Source organism: Chlorocebus sabaeus, chromosome X (genome assembly GCF_047675955.1).
Source record: "Chlorocebus sabaeus isolate Y175 chromosome X, mChlSab1.0.hap1, whole genome shotgun sequence".
In the NCBI taxonomy this organism is placed as follows: domain Eukaryota; kingdom Metazoa; phylum Chordata; class Mammalia; order Primates; family Cercopithecidae; genus Chlorocebus; species Chlorocebus sabaeus.
In genome coordinates this window covers 76,063,350-76,087,465 of record NC_132933.1, presented here as the reverse complement: position 1 = coordinate 76,087,465, position 24,116 = coordinate 76,063,350, and positions in this window count along the sequence as shown.

Genomic DNA, 24,116 nt, shown 5'->3' with positions numbered 1-24,116 from the left:
GGGCACTCAGCAGTGGCCATAGCTAGGTTAGCCTTGGTGAGTGGATGTCCATGTTCCTGAGCCCATTAATAACCTCCATTCCTGCTACCATGGCCACTTTGTTTATGGGCCCATTGGGTGATGACTGGGGTGGCTGGGGAAAGAGGCTGAGTGGTGTCCACAGAACGGGTCATCCTATCCACTTGGTTATTAAAATCCTCCTCTGCTGACGTCACCTGTTGCTGAGCACTCATATGGGGTGAAAATATCTTTACAGTTTTTGACCAGTCAGAGAGGTTCATTCACATGCCTTTTCCGCAGATTTCTTTGTCACCGATTTTCCAATCGTGCTTCCTCCAAGTCCCTTACCAACCAGCCAAACTATTGGCTACAGCCCATGAATGAATATATAATCACACATCTGGCCATTTCCTTTTCCATGCAAAGTGCATAACCAGGTACACTGCTCAAAGTTCTGCCCACTGGGAAGATTTCCTTTCACTGCTGCCCTTCAGGGATGTCCTAGAAAGGGGCTGCAGTGCTGCAGCTATCCACTTTCAGGTGGTGTCTGCATATGTTGCAGAACCATCTGTGAACCAGACCCTAGTCTTCTCTTCCTCTGTCAACTGATCATAGGGAACTCCCCATAAGGTCACTGGTGCAGGCTGGGGGAGAGAAGGAAGGGTGGCAGGAGTGGAGACTGGGTGCATTTGAGCCACTTCCTCATGTAACTTACTTGTGCTTTCAGGACCTGCTCGAACCTGATCACGTATATACCACTTCCATTTGATGATGGAATGCTACTGTGCACGGCCAACTTCATGGCTAGATGGTTCAGTAAGCACTCATTTCACGATAGGCAGTTCAGGTCACAAGGTGACTTGCTGATCCATAGTCAAACGTTCAGTTTCCACCAAAGCCCAGTAACAGGCCAAGAGCTGTCTCTCAAAAGGAGAGTAGTTATCTGCAGAAGATGGGAGGGCTTTGTTCGAAAATCCTATAGGTCTTCACTGTGATTCACCTATGGGAGCCTTCCAAAGGCTCCAAACAGCATCCCTATCTGCCACTGACACCTCAAACACCGTTGGATCTGCTGGGTCATAAGGCCCAAGTGGCAGAGCAGCTTTCACAGTAACCTGGAGCTGTTGCAGAGTCTTCTCCTATTCCAGACCCCACTCAAAACTGGCAGCCTTTTGAGTCATTCGATAAACGGATCATAGTAACACACTCAGATGAGGAATGTGTTATCTCCCAAATCCAAATAGGCCCACTAGGTTTTGTACCTCTTTCTTGGATGGAGGAGTGGCCAAACACAGTAACTTATCCTTCACCTTAGAAGGAATATCTCGACAGGCCCCACACCACTGGACCCCTAGAAATTTTAGTGAGGTAGAAGGTCCCTGAATTTTAGTCAGATTTATTTCCCCACATCTGTTATGCAAATGTCTCACCAATAAGTCCAGTGTGTTTGCTACTCCTTGCTCACCGGATCCAATCAGTATGTCATCAGTGTAATGGACCAGCGTGATATCTTGCAGAAGCAAAAAGTGATAAAGGTCTCTCCTAATAAGATTATGATACGAAGCAGGAGAGTGGATGTACCCCTGAGGTGGGACAGTAAAGGTATATTGCTGGCCTTGCCAACTGAAGGCAAATTGATTCTGGTGCAAGTTATGGACAAGAATGGAGAAAAAGTCATTTGCCAAGTCAATGGCTGCGTACCAGTTACCAGGAGGTGTGTTAATTTGCTCAAGCAATGAAACCACATCTGGTACAGCAGCTTCAATTGGAGTCACAACTTGGTTAAGGTTATGATAATCCACTGTCATTCTCTAAGATTTATCTGTCTTCTGCACTGGCTAGATGGGAGCATTGAATGGGGATGTGGTAGGAATCACCACCCCTGCCTCTTTCAAGTCCTTGATGGTGGCACTAATTTCTGCAATCCCTCCAGGGATGGAATATTGTTTTTGATTTACTATTTTTCTAAGTAGAGGCAGCTCTAATTGCTTCCTTTTGGCCGTTCCCACCATAGTAGCCCTCACCAGTCAGGGAGCCAGTACTGGGGTTCTATCAGCTGCTAAGTATGTCTGTGCCAATTATGCAGTCTGGCACTGGGGAAATGACCACAGGATGAGTCTGGGCACCCACTGGATCCACTGTATGTCAGACCTGACCTAAAACTCCATGAATTACCTGACCTCCATAAGCCCCTATTTTAACTGGAGGACCACAATGATGTTTTGCATCCCCTGGAATCAATGTCAACTCAGAGCTTGTGTCTAGTAGTCCCTGAAATATCTGATTATTTCCCTTTTCCTAGTGCACAGTTACCCAGGTAAAATTCTGGAGGTGTCCTTGGGGAAGGATGGGAGAAAGATTCACTGCATAAATTGTCAGTAATGTAGTTGGGTCCTTCCTCAAGGGGACCCAGCCTCCCCTTCATTCAAGGGATTCTGGGTCTGTAAACTGGCTCAAGTAGAAATAGATTGAGGGGCTGTGATTTTCTATCTCTATAATTCAAATTAGTCTTTTGTCCATTTGACCTAGAAGTCTGCTGCTTATATAAATTAAGTAGAAATGCAGTAGGCTTCCTATCAATTTCACTTCTAGGGACACTGTGGTTAATTAGCCAATGCCAGAGTGCTACAGGAGTCAGACTATTCCAAGTGCCGCATTGTCTCTACTTTCTATTACAGTACCTACGGCTACTTTACATTTGATGATTGAGTGCTGCCACTTGGCTCCTAGCACCTCAGGATCCAATCATTCCCATTGTATTTAAATTTTGTAGTTGACTGTGTTTCCCAAGTTAGATCTGACATTCAGAGAAGAGTAATTAAAGGGCCCTTCAAAGATGCAACTGTTGCTCTCACAAATCTATTTCACAAGGCATTGGACAAGGGTATATCTTCTGGACCCTCCCAGCTAGGAGGAGTATGTCTAAAGTGAATAGTCCACTCCACCATCCTAATCTCCCTAAGCCTTTGGATGCCCTCCCTTACATTAAACCAACGGAGATCAGGTATTATCATTATCAACTCACTCACGGTGGGCCATCTTTTAATCCATATTTCAGCTAACCAAGCAAATCAACTATTTTTTAACTCCACAAGCTGCAACATTCAAGGCAGAGTCTCTACTTAGTGGGACCAAATCAATAAATTCAGCCTGATTCAACTCTATGTTTATTCCACCATTATCCCACACCCTTAATATCTATTCGCATGCTTGTTCTCTAGATTTCTGTTTATATAAATTAGAGAACTCAAACAGTTCAAGTGTAGTGCACCTCCTCATGGGTCACATTCTCAACCTCACCTCTAGGGGCCTACAAGGACTTTAGTCTAGTTATAAGTCGAGAATCAAACAGGGGTGTTGGGGGTGGGTCCTGAAGAGAATCAACATTATTTTGTCTGGCAGCTGCCTCAGGAGAGGCCGTCACTGTTGCCTCAGGCAGCAATGGATTTATCTCCTCAGATAAAGGTGGAAAGGCTGATGGCAGCATGGGTTAGGGAGGGGATGTTGCCATTACTAGGGATGGGTAAACTGTTCCTTCTGGTAAAGAAGTTTCTTCAGAGTTTAGAAACTCAGTGTCTCCATCTTCATCACGGTCCTCCCACACGTCCCCATTCCAAGTTGCAGGGTCCCATTCTTTTCCAATCAATGCCCTCACTTTAACAGAAGACATGTGGCGAAGCTGTGCATACACCTTTCATTGCAGGTCAGCCACTCACATGATGAGAGCTTGTGTCTGTTTTTCCACAATTTCAGCTCTGTTTCTTCAGTTGATGACTCTCACTCAGGGCAATCTTAGCAGATTTCAGGCGCAGGATCTGCTTCTGAAGCCAGGAGACAGAATCCCTGAGTTCATCATTTTCTTTCATCACTTTGTCCACTGGAGCAACCAACCAGCTTCATTATGTTCCTTGGTTCTCCACATATAGTCAAAGGTATTATGTATAGAGTCACTAAACTTTTTGCCTCTCCTGAGTGGTGAATCAGGAGTGTCAAATGTATACACACACACACATACACACACACACGTGTATAAATATATATATGTAGTTTATAAAGTTTTACCTTACATGATCTCAAGGTGCCACAATAGGCTGTTTGCAAGCTTGAGGAGCAAGGAGAGCCAGTACAAGTCTCAAAACTGAAGAACCTGGAGTCTGATGTTTGAGGGCAGGAAACATCCACCACAGGAGAAAGATAGCAGAGCCAGAGAAAAGCTCATGCTGATTGACATGTGGGCCACCCAGTTCTGGGCAGGAACTGACACAGGAACTGTTGAACTACAGAACTGAGAGAAGAATCTTGGCAGACTTACTGCAAAGGAGATAATGTGCTAATTTCTTTTGAGGAATCCTGGCCAGCCCACTTTGTTATAGTGCAGGCCATTCCAGTTGGATTTGGCAGTGAATTATTCAATAGAAAACACATAGGTAGCAGGGATTAGAAAATGTCACTATCAGATCCTCCCTGTCCTTGTCAAACTTGGCTGGGTGGCACGTTGAAGTCTGGTTACTTTAAGAAAATGAATAGCTATAGGGCTGTGAGATATTTTTTGGGACCTGCAAATGGAGGTTAGGAGCTATTTCTTCTTTGCCTAGAGTGCACCTAGTGTATTTAGGCTGAGTTTTCTTCCTTTATTTTTTTGCTTGATCTTAAACTCTGAGGCCTCAAGGTATGTTAGAGCTTGACTTTAGAGACCTCCTAGTCTAATTGCCTCTCCTTGCTTCTCTTTTCCTTCCATTTTCTTGGCTCACTCTCACCTCAGTATTAAAGATGAGGGAAATAAACTACATAGAAGGAAACAAAGTACTGTATATTTGATGATACATCCAGAGAGTGGAAGAATTGGGACTAGAAGTCATGTCACCAGACTCTTTGTGCCATATTATTTCTACTACAGTGCTGCCTCCAATGCTTTCTCAATGGAATACCAAATGAGATGCTTGCTTATTTTTTCCTCCAGACATTTTTCTCTCATTTCATTTCTGCTTGTGACAAATCAGAAGCAAACCCACTGTGTGGGCTTTGGTCCATCTAGAGCAGAGGTGGAGAAACATTCACGTCAAGGACTGTCAACATGGAAAAAATATAGATTCAACAAAAAATCAATGAAGTTCAGTATTAGTGAAAAAAAACCTAGTTTTTACTACTAAGAGCAAAACAAAATGTCTAAAGTGTACAACTTGTTCATTTTTCAAGCTAGAGACCAGGAGCATAAAATTTTATTTAATAAACATGTCATGGTAGTGAAAACATATCTTCTGCCTTTGCCAGGTCAAAGGGTATGTTATTACTTATCAATTTTTTGAAGAAGAATAATTTTTAAAGAGCCAATCTGGACTTTTGAAGAAGGGTAAATGTTTCTAGATTTTTTTTTAATTCTATTTTCAACCTGAGGACTAGAACTACATGTATTCTTGAAATCCTTTTTGTTGTTCATTATTCTTGATGAAAAGCCCTTATTTTCTTCTCAGAAATGTGGGGGTGCAATTGAAAGGTGCTATTGCCTTTCACAAAGAAAAGGCCATATATTTCTATGGTATTATATCTTTTGTATTCTTTAGGATAGCATTGCTAAAGACATTTATAGTTGTATTATACTCTTATACCTTGGGCATTTAGTATTAAGAGGCTATTGGAGTAGATGATATTTAGATAAGTTCTGGGCCATGTTAGTGAGTCTGAGGTTCCCAACTGTAGGAAAAATGAGACAAAATACTGTCTGTTGTTCTTTGAAGGTAGTTCTATTTGCAATCCCTGAAAAGCAATGTTTTGTAGCTGTCATTCTTACCTATCCCGACTCCCTCTTTGAATTACATTGGCAAGTGAAGGAGATTATGTAAATGTGGGGGAAAGAAGACTGAGGCTGGGAAGGATGTTGTAAGAAATACCTTTGTTCTTTGACAAGATGAATTGGTGATGATAAAAGGCATTGTGTTTCTATTCCCAGATCTCATCTTCCCTACCTCCTACCCCTAAAACACACACACACACACACACACACACACACACACACACACACACAACCAGGCTTCCTGAAAGGGCTTAAAACAACACCTTTTAGTCCAATAGTCCAAAGTCTTGTTAGCAAAGAAGAATCCCTTGAGTAGATAAACCTGTGTGGCTGTGCCTTTTTAATCATGCTTTGCTTCCAGGTGGAGATTCTTAGGCTCTACCTTTTCCCAGAGTGCCATTCCACAGACAAAACTCCAGTTTTACTCTGTAGATATGCTGATCTGATGAATACCTTCTTCTAGAAGAAAGGAGTCTGTTGCATAGTATGCCAATCAAAAGATGAAGAAAAGGGTTTGTATTTCTAAAGAACTCTCCTGTCATTGCAGTAGTAATATGTCCTGGGCTTTAGAAAGAGACCAATTTTGTTGGAAGACTGACTCAGCTAGTAAGGAATATTCCTTATTAGCTGTGTGACTTAAAAAAAAACTTACCCTCTCTGATATCATTTTACTTGTATATAATATGAATATATTTGACAACATTACAAGGATTGTTACACTGGTATAGTCAATGCTCAGTAACTTGCAGTTTATAATTATTAATATTTCCATCTATGCATAAGAGGGCATGAATGACCAATGATTATCACAATCTCCTTTCTTGTCTCTCAAAACTGGTTCATAGGCACATGAATTTGTAAAAATCTCTAACTGACTTTACTGCCTATTCCTCTTGAAGCTTTTCTAGTGATTTGGCCTTAATTGAGGAGTTTAGCAGATGTGCTTACCTTTTCTCTGAAATGCCAGTCAAGCTCCCAGATCCTTATTGAGTACACACTATGTACCTAGCCTGTTCATAGACTCCATGTCATTTGGAAAATTCAGAGATACCAAATAGTGAAAATATGTTATCAAATGTCTGTCTAGTTCCTGTGTGGAGAAGGTAAGTAAACCTTTCCTTCGGAGGGTTGAGGAGTGGCTCTGTTAAAAGTGGAGGCTTTGGTTTGAGACAGTCTGGCTAGGGAGTCTGAGCAGATGATGTCACTTAGGTCAGCTATTTCCAAACATTGCTGTCTGTCAAAATCTGAGGGACTTTCCAAACATAGTGAAACAGAATCTCTGAGAATAAGGCTTGGAATCTGTATTATTAACAAGCCCACTAGATAATTCTTATGCAGCCAACATAGAGACCAGAGTTTGTGAGAGCAGGGTTTCATGGTTAAGTCATAGAGTTGGGGGTGTAATTTCTTCATGAAAGCAAGACAGAGATCGGTGCATAGGAGGAACTGTATACTCCCAATGGAAAAGGCTTTGAGGTTGGTGGTGGGTGTGAGCAAAACACAATGATTCAGTATGAACGAAAATGTTGAGCCACTGATGTTTGTTCCTGATGAGAACAGGGAGATCTGGGAGATAATGAATCATATTTCTTAGCTACAAAGGGAAGATTGTTTAATTGTTTGCCAAAGCCTTGCCTTTATCTTCACCTCCTTAAACTGAAGAGCTTCATGGAGCTTGGTCACTTCTTTTTTAGTTGATTAAAACCTCCTCTATCTAAGTTGATGATATAGGTTGAAAACTCTCTGCCCTTGATTCTTTAATGAGGAGCGCATATTCAGCTGCAAACCTAGGCTCTGGCCATGTTGATGGTTACTTGCTTTCACTGTAACTCTAAGGGTCTTGCTTTGTTTTTCTGTGTATTCTTTCCCTAAATTGGGTACATAATTCTGCTTGGTATAGGTGTGTGTCTTATCTTCTAGGGATACTATAACAAAACACCTTTGACTTGGTAATTTATAAACAACAGAAATTCATTGCTCACAGTTCGGGAGGCTAGGTGATCCAAGATCAAGGAGTCAGCAGATTCCGTTTGTTGAAGGCTTGCTCTCTGTACCAATATAGCACCTTTTTGGTGTGTCCTCACATGACAGAAGGAAGGGTCAAGGGAGTTTTCTCCAGCCTCTTTTATAAGAGCACTAATCCCATTTATTGGGATGAAGTCCTCATGACTTACTTCCCCAAAGCTCCACTTGTTAATACTATCACCTTGAGCACTAGGTTTCAACATGTGAATTTTAGGAGACATCAATATTCAGACACTAGATGTGAGCTTAGGGGAGTATTCTTTCATCTAAAATATAGGGACTATGTACCACTGCTTTGAGAGAATCTGAGGAATTGCTTTTAGGTACTCAATGACCTACTTGTCCATAAATGACCATTAGAAGTGTCTGGAACCAAAACTACATGCTGCTAAAAAAAAAAAAAAAAAAAATACAACTCTGCATATTAGTGCTTGAGAAAATTTCCATTTCAGTGAGGCCTATAGCACTGTCCACAATCCCACTAATTAAGATGTCCAGTATTGGAATTTCTCAAACTTTGAATGCTATCCTGCAGAATACTGAGGGGTAGATACAGAGGGAATACTCCAGTCAATACTCTAGTCAAGTGCACGCTTCAGTGGTAACTAGTGCTTTGACTCTCTAAATCATAATGTGTTGTTCTACTCTGGTGAACTAAGCTAGACTGTGTTTGAGCTTTAAAGACTGTTTACCTGGGCTAGTGGTTCTCAAACTTGAGTATGCATCAGAATTATCTGAGGAGTTTGCTAAAACACAGATTTCTGGGTGCCACCTCCAGAATTCTGATTCAGTAGGTCTGGTGGTGGCTGATGATTTTTAGCTCCAAAGTTCCCAGGTGACACTGATTATATTAACTAGGGTAATCAACATTGAGAACCACTGGCCTAGGCTATAAAAAAGGTGGAGTGGCTTGCTCATTCTTCTCTTTTTCTCTGGGACATAGTATAAACTTCTTCTATATATTTAACCACTGTCTATACTGTGAGGCATGGACTGAAACACCAAATGAGAAGACTTCTCCCTAAACCGCCTGCCCTAGGCCTCCTTTCTGTCTGGTCCTGCTAGGCTATTCAAAGGTGGTGGTGTTGATGGGGCTTTTTCTAAGCAACTCTGTACCAATTTTATTGTAAAAATCATATGAGAGGGAAGAAAGAGAAAGACTCCAACTTAATAATATCCTAAGGAAGCCAGAACTTTGAATCTTCATGCTCCTACAATGGAAAGCTACAATCCCTACTAACAAGGTCTCCTTGACCCACATTAGAGCTGTTTTTCTTCTGGAGAATGGAAAGGATGATGGTTGATTGTTTGGTACTCAAATAAAGATTGGAAAGTGTGGCCAATAATCTGCTATGTTTTATTTATTCTTTGTTAATTCAAATGGCTTTCAGCTAGGTCTGTGATCAGCCAAGTTTGTTGCTATCCCATTGAGGGAAGCGATCAGCATTATCTCAGGAAAGTTTTTCTTTTAGGTCATGAGATTACTTTCTATTCCTCCCTTATGCTTCATCAAGCCACCTGGGACCAATGGGATTTGTAAGACAGTCCTTGAAGGCATTTTACTAACATATTATTTAATGTTGGGCTTCAGAAGATACTGTATAAGAATATTCCTGAGGAGGTGGAGCAAGATGGCTGAATAGAAGCCTCCACCAATGAAATACCAAATTTGACAACTATCTAGACAAAAAAGCACATTTATAAGTACTAAAAATCGAGTGAGTGATCATAGTACCTGGTTTTAACTTCATACAATTGAAAGAGGCACTGAAAGGGGTGGAAAAGACATTCTTTAATTGCCAACACCACCCATCCCACATCCCCCAGGAGCAACTATGTGGCAGGAGAATGTGTGCACTTGGAGGAGGGAGAGTGTAGCAATTGTGAATGAAAACTACTTGAAACATGTATTTTAGGATAACATCAATAACAACTTCCTCAACCTAGCTAGTGAGGCCAATGCTCAAATTCAGGAAATGCAGAGAATCCCAGTAAAATACTCCACGAGAAGATCCTCCCTAAGACACATAATCATCAGATACTCCAAGATCAAAATGAAAGAAAAGTGTTAAAGAAAGACAGAGAGGAAAGCAAGGTAACCTACAAAGGGAAGCTTATCAGACTAACAGTGGACCTCTCAGCTGAATCCCTATAAGCCAGAAGAGATAGGGGGCCTATAGTCAACATCCTTAGAGAAAAGAAATTCCAACCCAAAATTTTATATCTGGCCAAACTCAGCTTCGTAAGTGAAGGAGAAATAAAATTCTTTTCAGAAGAGCAAAAGGTGAGAGAACTTGTTACCATCAGACCTGCCTTACAAGAGCTCCTGAAGTAAGCACTAAATATGGAAAGAAAAGACTGTTAGCAGCCACTGCAAAAACACACTGAAATACACAAGATCAGTGACATTGTAAATCAATCACATAAACAAGTGTGCAAAATGACCAGCTAACATCATGATAAGATCAAATCCCCACGTATCAATACTAACTTTAAATATAAATGGGCTAAGAGACCCAGAGAAAGACAGAGTGGAAAGCTGGATTTAAAAAAAAAGACCCATTGGAATGCTGTCTTCAAAAGACTCATCTCACATGCAATGACATACATAGGCTCAAAATAAAAAGATGGAGAAAAATCTACCAAGCAAATGGAAAACAGGAAAAATCAGGAGATGAAATCCTAGTTTCTGGCAAAACAGACTTTAAATAAACAGAGATGAAAAAATACAAAGAAAGGCGTTAAATAATGGTAAAGTGTTCAATTCAACGAGAAGAGCTAACTATTCTAATATATATGCACCCAACAGGGGAGCACCGAGATTCACAAAGGAAGTTTTTAGAGACCTTCAAAGAGACTTAGACTCCAACATAATACTAGTGACAGGCTTTAGCATCCCACTGACAATATTAGACAGATCATCAAGACAGAAAATTAACAAAGATATTCAGGACCTGAACTCAGCACCGGATCAAATGGACCTGAGAGATATCTACAGAACACTCCACACAAAAACAGCACAATATACGTTCTTCTCATCACCACATGTTCCTTACCCTAAAATAGATCCCATGATTGGAAGTAAAGCACTCCTTAGCAAATGTAAAGGAACTGAAATCATAACAGTCTCTCAGATCACAGTACAATGAAATTAGAAATATAGATTTTGAATTTCTACTCTGGGTTATCTTGAATTTCTTTGAGTTTCCTCAAAACAGCTATTTTGAATTATGTCTGAAACATCTTTCAGGTACATCAGTCCATCATAGATTCAGTATCTTTACATAATCTGTATTTCTTGGAGGTTTTGTTCATTCATTTTCATACTTTTTTTCTGCATTTTTTTCTGCTTGTGTTATTTCAGAAATTCCATCTACACTTTCTGAGGTTTCTTCCTCCACTTGATCTATTCTGCTATTAATATTCGTGATATTATTTAGTGTATTTTTCAGCTCTATCAGGTCAGTTACATTCTTCTCTATACTGGCTATTTTGTCTGTCAGTTCCTGCAATGTTTTATCATGATTTTTAGCTTCCTTGCTTTGGGTTACAACGTAGTCCTGTAGCTCAATGAACTTCATCCCTATCTACATTCTGAATTCCTTCTGTTATTTTAGCCATTTCAGCCTCAGCCCAGTTATGAACTTCTGCTAGAGAGATAATGTCATTTGGAGGAAAGAAGACACTCTGGCTTTTTGAGTTTTCAGTTTTCTTGTGCTGACATTTTCTCATCTCTGTGGGCTTATCTACCTGCAATCTTTGAGGTTGCTGATTTTTGGATTTTTTTCCCCCAACTTTAACAGTCTGGCCCCTTTTTCATATGGTTGCTGCAATATGCTAGAGTCCACTCCAGTCTCTAGTTGCCTCAGATGTTTCAGTACCTGGAGGTATCACCAGTGAAAGCTGTGAAATAGCAAAGATAGCAACCTTATCCTTCCTCTGGGAGTTTTGTCCAGGGATTTACAGATCTTTTGCTAGCCAGAATGCACTGGTGGGAGGTGGCTGGAGACCCTGGATGTAAGGTCTCACCCAGTCAGGACTTGGTTAAAAATGTAGTCTGGCCACATTTTCACAGAGCAGCTGTGCTGTGCTGGGGTTCCTCTTTAGCCCCTGGTCACCACGGACACTCTGAAGCCCAATGGCTGGACCAGCTAAGTCAACCAAACAGCAAAGATGATGGTCTGCCTCTCCTCTTGGGAGCTCCATCCCGGAGAGGCTTGAAACCTCTGTCAGCTGGAGAACACCGGTGGAGGTAGTCAGAGACCCTCATTTGGAGGCTCCAATCAGTGATAAGGAATAGGGTCAGGGATCTGCTTAAAAAGCAATCTGGCCATGTTTTCATGGGGCCACTGTGCTGTTCTGGGGTACCGCTTCCATGCCTGGTTGACTTGGGCTCTCCAAAGCCCAAAGGCTGAAACTACTATCTCACCCAAACACCAAAGATGACAGTTTGCCCCTCCCATTGGGAGTTCTATCTCAGGGAGTTTTTGAATTTCTGTAAGCCAAATAACACCGGCAGGGGTGGCTGGAGGCCATGGTTGGGAGGTTCTGCCCAGTGAGGAGGAACTGGTTCAGGGGCCTGCTTAAAGAAGCAGTGTGACCACACTGTCACAGAGCAGCAGTGTTGTGCTGGGGTACTACTTCTGCCCCAATTGACTTTAGCTCTCCAAAGCCTGCAGGTTGGAATTGCTAAGTCACCCAAATAGCAAAGATGGTGGCCTACCCCTCCCTCTGGAAACTCTGTCCCAGGGATTTTGAAATCTCTGTCAGCTGAAGAACACTGGCAGGGTTAACTTGAGGCCCCAGTTGGAAGGTCCTGCCTGGTGAGGAGGCATAGATTGATGACCCAAGTAAAGAAGCAGTCTTGCCATGTTTTGTTAGAGTAGTTGTGCTGTACTGGGGTATCTTTTTCACCCCTGTTCAGCTTGGGCTCTCCAAAGCCTGCAGCCTGGAATGGATAAGTTACTCAAACAATAAAGATAATGGCTTATCCATTCCCCTGGGAGCTCTGTACAAGGAAGATGCAACACTGCTACTGGTGGCTGGCTGGAATTCCAAACCAGTGGGTTTTATCTTGTGAGGTGCCATGGAAGTGCGTCCCACAGACCATTGCTGCACTCAACTCCCTGAATTCAGCCTCTTTCCTAGGGCTATGTAAGGGGGTCTAACTTTCCTCTTTGCTGGTATTGCAGTTCCTTTTCCTGGAAGCCCAGGGCTAGAGTATCTAAAGCTCTGGAGTTTTTATGTGTGCCTGAGCAGATGCTGTATTGATACTCCATGTAGTTCTGTGTGTCAGACTGAAGGTCCTGGGGATGTTTGTTCATGAGGGAACCTCCTGACTCAAGGGTTGCAAATATCCATGGGATAAGGGTGGTTTTCCAGGTTGCACATTCACTCACCACTTCCCTGGATGGGGGAGGTTCCCTTGGCTCCATGTCACTCCTGGGTGAGCTGTCATTCTGCCTTGCCTTTCTCTGTTCTCTATCGGTCGAGTTGTGCCCTTGATTAGTACCCAAGCAAGTACCTGGATGTTTCTGTTGAAGGAGCTGTATTTACTTTCCCTTTCCATTCCTCTCTGTGAGAGCCGAAAACCTAAGCTGCTTCTAGTCAGCCATCTGGGCCACTGTCCACTTCTTTATTCCTGTATATTTTAAAATAAATAAAAGAGTGAAATTAGATTGTTTGTAACACAAAAAATAAATGCTTAAGATGGTAAGTACCACATTTACCTTCATGTAATTACAACACTTTGTATATCTGTATCAAAATATCTGATATACTCCGTAAATATATACACCTACTGGGTACAAAAAAGAATATTCAATTACATTTACTTCAAAGCTACCTTGTATACTTAGTCAAAAAGTGACATTTAGTGTATTGTATTACACATATTTATTCAACCAAACTTGCTAATTATTCAGCATGCACAATATAATGGCATCACTATAGCCTAAGCCATAAAATGCCAGCACTATATAATGCCCCCATTTTGTCCATCACATTGTAAAATGTATTTATATATCTTCATTTCATTTCTTTATTTTCATTGATACATTTTTCCAGCTGTATTGAGGTATGAGTGATATGGATATTTTATATTTCAGATGTATGAAATAATTTTTAATATGCATATATTTTATGAAATAATCACATTAATCTAATTAAATTATCCATCACCTCAATTAGTCATCATTTTAAAAAATCATTAATTTTTACATTTTAAAACTTAAAGTATAGCTGACAAATAAAAATTGTACATATTTATGGTGTCAAATGTGATGTTCTCATGTATGTATACATTGTGGAATTGCTACATGAAGCTAATTAACATGTTTATCACCTCACATCTTTACTTTTTGTTGTAGTAACATTTAAGATCTACTCTCTTAGCAATTTTCAAGTGTACAATGCATTATTATTAACGATAGTCCCCATGCTGTAAAATAGATCGCCTGAAATTACTCATCTTAAATGAAACTTTGCACCCTTTAACCCAACATCTCCTCATCATCCAACCTCACTCCTACCTGCTGACAACCACTATCCTACCCTCTGCTTCCATATATTTGATTTTTATTAGATTTCACATGTAAGTGAGACCATACAGTACTTATCTTTCTGTGTCTGGCTTATTTCACTTAGCATAAAGGTCTCCAGTTTCAATCATTTTGTTGCAAATAGCAGAATTTCATTCTTTTTAAAGGCTGAATTATATCCAATTGTGTTTATATAACATATTTTCTTTATCTATTTATCTGTTGACAGACTTATAGGTTCTTTCACAACTTGGTTATTGTAAATAATCCTGCAATAAACATGGAGTGCAGACATCTCTCCAAGATTGTGATCTTATTTCCTTTTAATATATACCTGAAAGTGAGATTGCTGGATTATAAGGCAATTCTACTTATAATTTTTTTGAGGAAGCTCCGTACAGTTTTCCATAATGGTTGTACCTCTTTAAACTCTCATCAACAGTGCATAAGGGTCCCCTTTTCTCTACATTCTTGCCAACTCTTACCCTTGGACATTTTTTTGATAATAGCCATTCTAACAGGTAAGAGGTGATATCTCATTTTGGATTTTGATTTGCATTTCCCTGATGATTAATGATGCTGAGCATATTTTCATATATCTGCTGGTCATATTTATGACTATTTGGGAAAAATGCCTGCCTCTTTGGGTCTTTTGCTTACCGTTTTTTTTCTTTTTTTTTATTATTATTATACTTTAAGTTCTAGGGTACATGTGCATAACGTGAAGGTTTCTTACATATGTATACTTCTGCCACGTTGGTGTGCTATACCCATCAACTCGTCAGCACCCATCAACTCATCATTTACATCAGGTATAACTCCCAAAGCCATTCCTCCACCTTCCCCCCTGCCGATGATAGGCCCCGGTGTATGATGTTCCCCTTCCCAACTCCAAGTGATCTCATTGTTCAGTTCCCACCTATGAGTGAGAACATGCGGCGTTTGGTTTTCTGTTCTTGCGATAGTTTGCTGAGAATGATGGTTTCCAGCTGCATCCATGTCCCTACAAAGGACACAAACTCATCCTTTTTTATGGCCGCATAGTATTCCATGGTGTATATGTGCCACATTAACTTAATCCAGTCTGTCACTGATGGACATTTGGGTTGATTCCAAGTCTTTGCTATTGTGAATAGTGCTGCAATAAACATACATGTGCATGTGTCTTTATAGCAGCGTGATTTAAAATCCTTTGGGTATATACCCAGTAGTGGGATGGCTGGGTCATATGGTACTTCTAGTTTTAGATCCTTGAGGAATTGCCATACTGTTTTCCATAATGGTTGAACTAGTTTACAATCCCATCAACAGTGTAAAAGTGTTCCTATTTCTCCACATCCTCTCCAGCACCTGTTGTTTCCTGACTTTTTAATGATGGCCATTCTAACTGGTGTGAGATGGTATCTCATTGTGGTTTTGATTTGCATTTCTCTGATGGCCAGTGATGATGAGCATTGTTTCATGTGTTTGTTGGCTGTATGAATGTCTTCTTTTGAGAAATGTCTGTTCATATCCTTTGCCCACTTTTTGATGGGGTTGTTTGTTTTTTTCTTGTAAATTTGTTTGAGTTCTTTGTAGGTTCTGGATAGGAGCTCTTTGTCAGATGAGTAGATTGTAAAAATGTTCTCCCATTCTGTAGGTTGCCTGTTCACTCTGATGGTAGTTTCTTTTGCTGTGCAGAAGCTCTTTAGTTTAATGAGATCCCATTTGTCAGTTTTGGCATTTGTTGCCATTGCTTTTGGTGTTTTAGACATGAAGTCCTTGCCCATGCCTATGTCCTGAATGGTATTCCCATAAATCTGGAAACAGGGACAATTTGACTTCTTCTTTTCCTAACTGAATACCCTTTATTTCTTTCTCTTGCCTGATTGCCCTAGCCACAACATCCAACACTATGTTGAATAGGAGTGGTGAGAGAGGCCATCCCTGTCTTGTGCCAGTTTTCAAAGGGAATTTTTCCAGTTTTTGCCCATTCAGCATGATATTGGCTGTGGGTTTGTCATAAATAGCTCTTATGATTTTGAAATACGTTCCAGCAATATCGAATTTATTGAGCGTTTTTAGCATGAAGGGCTGTTGAATTTTATCAAAGGCCTTTTCACCTATTGAGATAATCATGTGGTTTTTGTCTTTGGTTCTGTTTATATGCTGGATTACATTTATTGATTTGCATATGTTGAACCAGCCTTGCATCCCAGGGATGAAGCCCACTTGATCATGGTGGATAAGCTTTTTGATGTGCTGCTGGATCCGGTTTGCCAGTATTTTATTGAGGATTGTTGCATCGATGTTCATCAGGGATATTGGTCTAAAATTCTCTTTTTTTGTTGAGTCTCTGTCAGGCTTTGGTATCAGGATGATGTTGGCATTATGAGTTAGGGAGGATTCTCTCTTTCTCTATTGATTGGAATAATTTCAGAAGGAATGGTATCAGCTCATCCTTGTACCTCTGGTAGAATTTAGCTGTGAATCCATCTGGTCCTGGACTTTTTTTGGTTGGTAGGCTATTTATTATTGCCTCAATTTCAGAGTCTGCTATTGGTCTATTCAGGGATTCAGCTTCTTCCTGGTTTAGTCTTGGAAGAGTGTAAGTGCCCAGGAAACTATCCATTTCTTCTACATTTTCTAGTTTATTTGCGTAGAGGTGTTTATAGTATTATCTGATGGTAGTTTGTATTTCTGTGGGGTTGGTGTTGATATCCCCTTTATCATTTTTTATTGCATCTATTTGATTCTTCTCTCTTTTCTTCTTTATTAGTCTTGCTAGCAGTCTATCAATTTTGTTGATCATTTCAAAAAACCAACTCCTGGATTCATTGATTTTTTGGAGGGTTTTTGTGTCTCTATCTCCTTCAGTTCTGCTCTGATCTTAGTTATTTCTAGCCCTCTGCTAGTTTTTGAACGTATTTGCTCTTGCTTCTCTAGTTCTTTTAATTGTGATGTTAGGGTGTCAATTTTAGATCTTTCCAGCTTTCTCTTGTGTGCATTTAGTGCTATAAATTTCCCTCTACACACTGCTTTAAATGTGTCCCAGAGATTCTGGTATGTTGTATCTTTGTTCTCATTGGTTTCAAAGAACATCTTGATTTCTGCCTCATTTCATTATGTACCCAGTAGTCATTCAGGAGCAGGTTATTCAGTTTCCATGTAGTTGAGCGGTTTTGATTGAGTTTCTTAGTTCTGAGTTCTAGTTTGATTGCACTGTAGTCTGAGAGACAGTTTGTTATAATTTATGTTCTTTTACATTTGCTGAGTAGTGCTTTACTTCCAATTATGTGGTCAATTTTGGAATAAGTGTGATGTGGTGCTGAGAAGAATGTATATTCTGTTGATTTGGGGTGGAGAGTTCTGTAGATGTCTATTAGGTCTGCTTGCTGCAGAGATGAGTTCAATTCCTGGATATCCTTGTTAACTTTCTGTGTCCTTGATCTAATGTTGACAGTGGGGCGTTGAAGTCTCCATTATTATTGTATGGGAGTCTAAGTCTCTTTGTAAGTCTCTAAGGACTTGCTTTATGAATCTGGGTGCTCCTGTATTGGGTGCATATATATTTAGGATAGTTACCTCTTCTTGTTGAATTGATCCCTTTACCATTATGTAACGGTCTTGTCTCTTTTGATCCTTGTTGGTTTAAAGTCTGTTTTATCAGAGACTAGTATTGCAACGCCTGCTTCTTTTTGTTCTCCATTTGCTTTGTAGATCTTCCTCCATCCCTTTATTTTGAGCCTACGTATGTCTCTGCTTGTGAGATGGGTCTCCTGAATACAGTAAACTGATGGGTCTTGACTCTTATCCAGTTTGCCAGTCTGTGTCTTTTAATTGGAGCATTTAGTCCATTTACATTTAAGGTTAAGATTGTTATGTGTGAACTTGATCCTGCCATTATGATATTAACTGGTTATTTTGCTCGTTAGTTGATGCAGTTTCTTCCTAGCCTCGATGGTCTTTACATTTTGGCATGTTTTTGCAATGGCTGGTACCGGTTGTTCCTTTCCATGTTTAGTGCTTCCCTCAGGGTCTCTTGTAAGGCAGGCCTGGTGGTGACAAAATCTCTAAGCATTTGATTATCTGTAAAAGATTTTGTTTCTCCTTCGCTTATGAAACTTAGTTTGGCTGGATATGAAATTTTGGGTTTAAAATTCTTTTCTTTAAGAATGTTGAATATTGGCCCCCACTCTCTTCTGGCTTGTAGAGTTTCTGCCGAGAGATCTGCTGTTAGTCTGATGGGCTTCCCTTTGTGGGTAACCCGACCTTTCTCTCTGGCTGTCCTTAAGATTTTTTCCTTCATTTCCACTTTGGTGAATCTGGCAATTATGTGTCTTGGAGTTGCTCTTCTAGAGGAGTATCTTTGTGGCATTCTCTGTATTTCCTGAATTTGAATGTTGGCCTGCCCTACTAGGTTGGGGAAGTTCTCCTGGATGATATCCTGCAGAGTGTTTTCCAACTTGGTTCCATTTTCTCCCTCACTTTCAGGCACCCCAATCAGACCTAGATTTGGTCTTCTTACATAATCCCATACTTCTTGCAGGCTTTGTTCATTTCTTTTTCTTCTTTTTTCTTTTGGTTTCTCTTCTTGCTTCATTTCATTCATTTGATCCTCGATCGCTGATACTCTTTCTTCCAGTGGATCGAGTCGCTTAATGAAGCTTGTGCATTTGTCACGTATTTCTTGTGTCATGGTTTTCATCTCTGTCAGTTCGTTTATGGCCTTCTCTGCATTAATTATTCTAGTTATCAATTCTTCCACTCTTTTTTCAAGATTTTTAGTTTCTTTGCGCTGGGTACGTAATTCCTCCTTTAGCTCTGAGAAGTTTGATGGACTGAAGCCTTCTTCTCTCATCTCGTCAAAGTCATTCTCCGTCCAGCTTTGATCTGTTGCTGGCGATGAGCTGCATTCCTTTGCAGGGGGCGATGCGCTCTTATTTTTTGAATTTCCAGCTTTTCTGCCCTGCTTTTTCCCCATCTTTGTGGTTTTATCTGCCTCTGGTCTTTGATGATGGTGACGTCCTGATGGGGTTTTGGTGTGGCTGTCCTTCCTGTTTGTTAGTTTTCCTTCTAACAGTCAAGACCCTCAGCTGTAGTTCTGTTGGAGATTGCTTGAGGTCCACTCCAGACCCTGTTTGCCTGGGTATCAGCAGCAGAGGCTACAGAAGATAGAATATTGCTGAACAGCAAGTGTACCTGTCTGATTCTTGCTTTGGAAGCTTCCTCTCAGGGGGTTACTCCACCGTGTGAGGTGTGGGGTGTTGTTCTGCCCCTAGTGGGGGATGTCTCCCAGTTAGGCTACTCAGGGTTCAGGGACCCACTTGAGCAGGCAGTCTGTCCGTTCTCAGATCTCAACCTCCGTGTTGGGAGATCCACTGCTCACTTCAAAGCTGTCAGACAGAGTCATTTGCGTCTGCAGAGGCTTCTGCTGCTTTTTTGTTGTTGTTGTTGTTGTTTAGCTGTGCCCTGTCCCCACAGGTGGAGCCTACAGAGACAGGCAGGCCTCCTTGAGCTGCTGTGAACTCCACCCAGTTGGAGCTTCCCAGTGGCTTTGTTTACCTACTTAAGCCTCAGCAATGGCGGGCACCCCTCCCCCCACCTCGCTGCTGCCTTGCCGTTAGATGGCAGACTGCTGGGCTAGCAATAAGGGAGGCTCCATGGGCGTGGGACCCTCCCAGCCAGGTGTGGGATATAATCTCCTGGTGTGCCCATTTGCTAAGACCCTTGGTAAAAAGTGCAGTATTGAAGTGGGAGTTACCCGATTTTCCAGGTGTTGTGTGTTCCAGTTCCCCTGGCTAGGAAAAGGGATTCCCTTCCCCTTTGTGCTTCCCAGGTGAGACAATGCCTGGACCTGCTTCAGCTCTCGCTGGTCGGGCTGCAGCAGCTGACAAGCACCGATTGTCTAGCACTCCCTAGTGAGATGAACCCAGTACCTCAGTTGCAAATGAAGAAATCACCTATCTTCTGTGTTGCTCATGCTGGGAGCTGGAGACTGGAGCTGTTCCTCTTCAGCCATCTTGCTCCGCCCCCTCAATAGCATCTTTTGCTTATTTTAAAATTGGGTTATTTATTTTGCTATTTAGTTGCATGAGTTCTTGATGCATTTTGAATATTAACTTGTTATTGGATATATGGCTTGCAAATATTTTCTTTCATTCCTTAGGTTGCCTTTTTCACTTTGTTGATTGTTTCTTTTGTTGAATAGAAACTTTTTGGTTTGATGTAGTTTTTCTTGTCCATTTTTACTTTCTTCGATTTTGCTTCTGATACTATATTAAAAAATTATTTCTAAGAGCAATGTCAAGGAGATTTTCTCCTTTTCTTTTCAAAGAGTTTTTACAGTTTTAGGTCTTAGGTTTAAACTTTTAATCCAATTTGAGTTAATTTTTGTGTATAGAGTAAGATAAAGATCCAGTTTTATTCTATTGCAAGTGGATATTCAGTTTTCTCAGCACATTTTATGAAGAGACTATCCTTTCTCCACTCGGTATTTTTGGCATCTTTTTCAAAGATAATTTGACCATATATGTGTCAATTTATTTCTGGTCTTCCTATTCTGTTTCACTGATCTGAATGTCTGCTTTTAACCAATACCATACTGTTTCAATTACTATAACTTTGTAATATAGTTTGAAATCAGAACTATGACGCCTCCAGCCTTTTTTCTTCTTGCTCAAGATTGCTTTAGCTACTTGGGATCTATCATAGTTCCATAAACATTTTAGGATTTTTTTTTTCTGATTCTGTAATAATTGCCATTGGAATTTTTGATAGGAATTACACTGAATCTTTAGAATACTTTGGCAAGTATGGATTTGGGATACTATTGATTTTTCTGAACTGTGAACATGAGATATCTTTTTATTCAATTTTGTCTTCAATTTGATCAATTACAGCTTTCATTGTACAGGTCTTTTACTTCCTTGGTTTAATTTATTTCTAAAGATTTTATTATTTGGATGTTATTGGAAATAAGGTTGCTTTCTTAATTTCTTTTTTGGATACTTGTTAGTGTATGTGAACACAACTTATTTTTGTATGTTAATTTTGTAACCTACAACTTTACTGAGTTTATTTATTAATTCTAGCAGTTTCTTTTTGGTGGAGTCTGTTGCATTTTCTATGTAAGGTTATGTCATCTGCAAACAGACAACTTTACTTCTTTTTGCTGTTTTGGATGCCATTTATTTATGGTTCTTGACTAATTGCTCAGGACAGCACTTCTAATATTGTGTTGAATAGAAGTGACCAGAGTAGGCATCTTTATCTTGCCCTTGATATTAGAGGAAATTATTTCAGTTTTAAATTTTTGAGTATAATTTACCTGTGGGCTTGCGATATATGGCCTTTATCTACTGAGGTACATTGCTTCTTTACCTATTTTGTTGAGTTTTCTTTTTATTATGAAAAGATGTCTTATTTCATCCTTTTTTTCTGCATTAACTGAGATGATTATGTGATTTTACCCTTATTTTATTTTTTTTTTGGTTTCTTGTTTATTTTTGAGATGGAGTCTCACTCTGTTGCTGAGGTTGGAGTGCAGCTGTGTCATCTTGGCTTGCTGCAACCTCTGCCTCCTGGGCTCAAGAAATCCTCCCATCTCAGCCTCCTAAGCAGTTTAAACTACAGGTACATGCCACCATGCCTGGCTAATTTTTGTATTTTTAGTAGAGATGAAGTTTCACCATGTTGCTCGAGGTGGTCTTGAACTCCTGTACTTAAGCAATCCACCCACCTCAGCCTCCGAAAATGCTGATTTTACAGGTGTCAGCCACTATGCCCAGCCTAATTTTTATCCTTATTCTTTTTTTTTTTTTTATTGTACTTTATGTTCTAGGGTACATGTGCACAAAGTGCAGGTTTGTTACATATGTATACATGTGCCTTGTTGGTGTGCTGCACCCATTAACTCATTATTTACATTAGGTATATCTCCAAACACTATCCCTCCCCGCTTCTCCCACCCCACAATAGACCCTGGTGTGTGATGTTCCCCTTCCTGTGTCCAAGTGATCCCATTGTTCAATTCCCACCTAAGAGTGAGAACATGCGGTGTTTCGTTTTCTGTTCTTGCAATAATTTGCTGAGAATGATGGTTTCCAGCTGCATCCATGTCCCTAGAAAGGACAGGAACTCATCCTTTTTTATGGTTGCATAGCATTCCATGATGTATATGTACCACATTTTCTTTTCTTTTTTTCTTTTTTTCTTAACATTTAATAGGAAATGTTTTCATCATATCTAGATTTCACAAAAATGCCACTGCTTCTTTATTTTGCAGGAATAAGGGATGTAAGCACCATGCCCACTCCATACCAAGGGAGGACAGGCACTGAAGAGAGCTGCATATGTTCTATCATACATATTGCATGTCTCATCTCCTTTGTCACGTTTTCTCTGAAGCAGTAAAGAGTAATGAAAAAACTTTGAATATAAGAATAATATTTGTGACAATGACAACATTCTGGACATTGACACTGTTAGAGTACTTACAATAAAGTCACATGGCCATGGGGAAATTTCACACAATTACAATCACAGAAATTTGCCAAGGTGTACAACTAGTTTGATCCAGCTGTTCTTCTCACGAATAATTATCAAGCAGGAAAATCCTAAAGCTAGCACAAGCTATCATTTAATCAAAATATTCAATATTTAACATCGAATTTAGAATTTCATAAATAAAAATAATTACTGTAAAAGTAAAATAATATACAGTGTGTATATTTGCATGCTGAAATACATCACAGCTACATGTTAAAATTCAGATTCCGAAACATCCTTATCAAATGAAATCATGTCTTCAAAGTTGAGGAGGAATATAACAGATGTAAGCACAAGTAAATCTCAGCCATTTTCAAGTACAGCTAGGTCTTCAGTACTTTAAGAACTGCCTCTCAGTGCAAAGTGGAAAATGAAAACCAGCTCCTGCATATTGATTGCAGCTGATTACAATTGTGTTAGAATTTTTATTAGAGTTTTTATAAATGTTTGGAAACAAATAGTATATAATGGTTAACAAGTTATGTTTTTAAATTAGTACAAGTACATCATTAAACATTTTAGCATTAATTTCTAGAGTGACTATCTCAGTCCACTAAAGCATTTTTTTAAAAACCTTTACCTTAAAGTAAGAATGGGAGAAAAATTTTATTTCTTGTAATGCATGCCAAGTTATTAAATCTGGTATATATACATACATATATGTGTATATATAATTTCTAGCACCTCTAAAAATTATTTGACTAGAGAAAATGGAGATATTTTCCCTCAGATTCAAAAACCTATAAATGTATTATGGGTTTATAAGATGGGTACTTGAAGTTGTTTGAGCAATTCTAGTGTGTATTAATTTTTTTAATGTTTTAATTTTTTTATTATTATACTTTAAGTTCTAGGGTACATATGCACAATGTTCAGGTACGTTACATATGTATACATGTGACATGTTGGTGTTCTGCACCCATTAACTCGTCATTTACATTAGGTATATCTCCTAATGCTATCCATCCCATCTGTCCCCTCCCCACAATAGGGCCCGATGTGTTATGCTCCTCTTCCTGTGTCCAAGTGAACTCATTGTTCAATTCCCACGTATGAGTGAAAACATGCAATATTTGGTTTTCTGCTTTTCTGACAGTTTGCTGAGAATGATGGTTTCCAGTGGCATCCATGTCACTACAAAGGACACAAACTCATCCTTTTTTATGGCTGCATAGTAGTCCATGGTATATATGTGCCACATTTTCTTAATCCAGTCTTAATCCACTGATGGA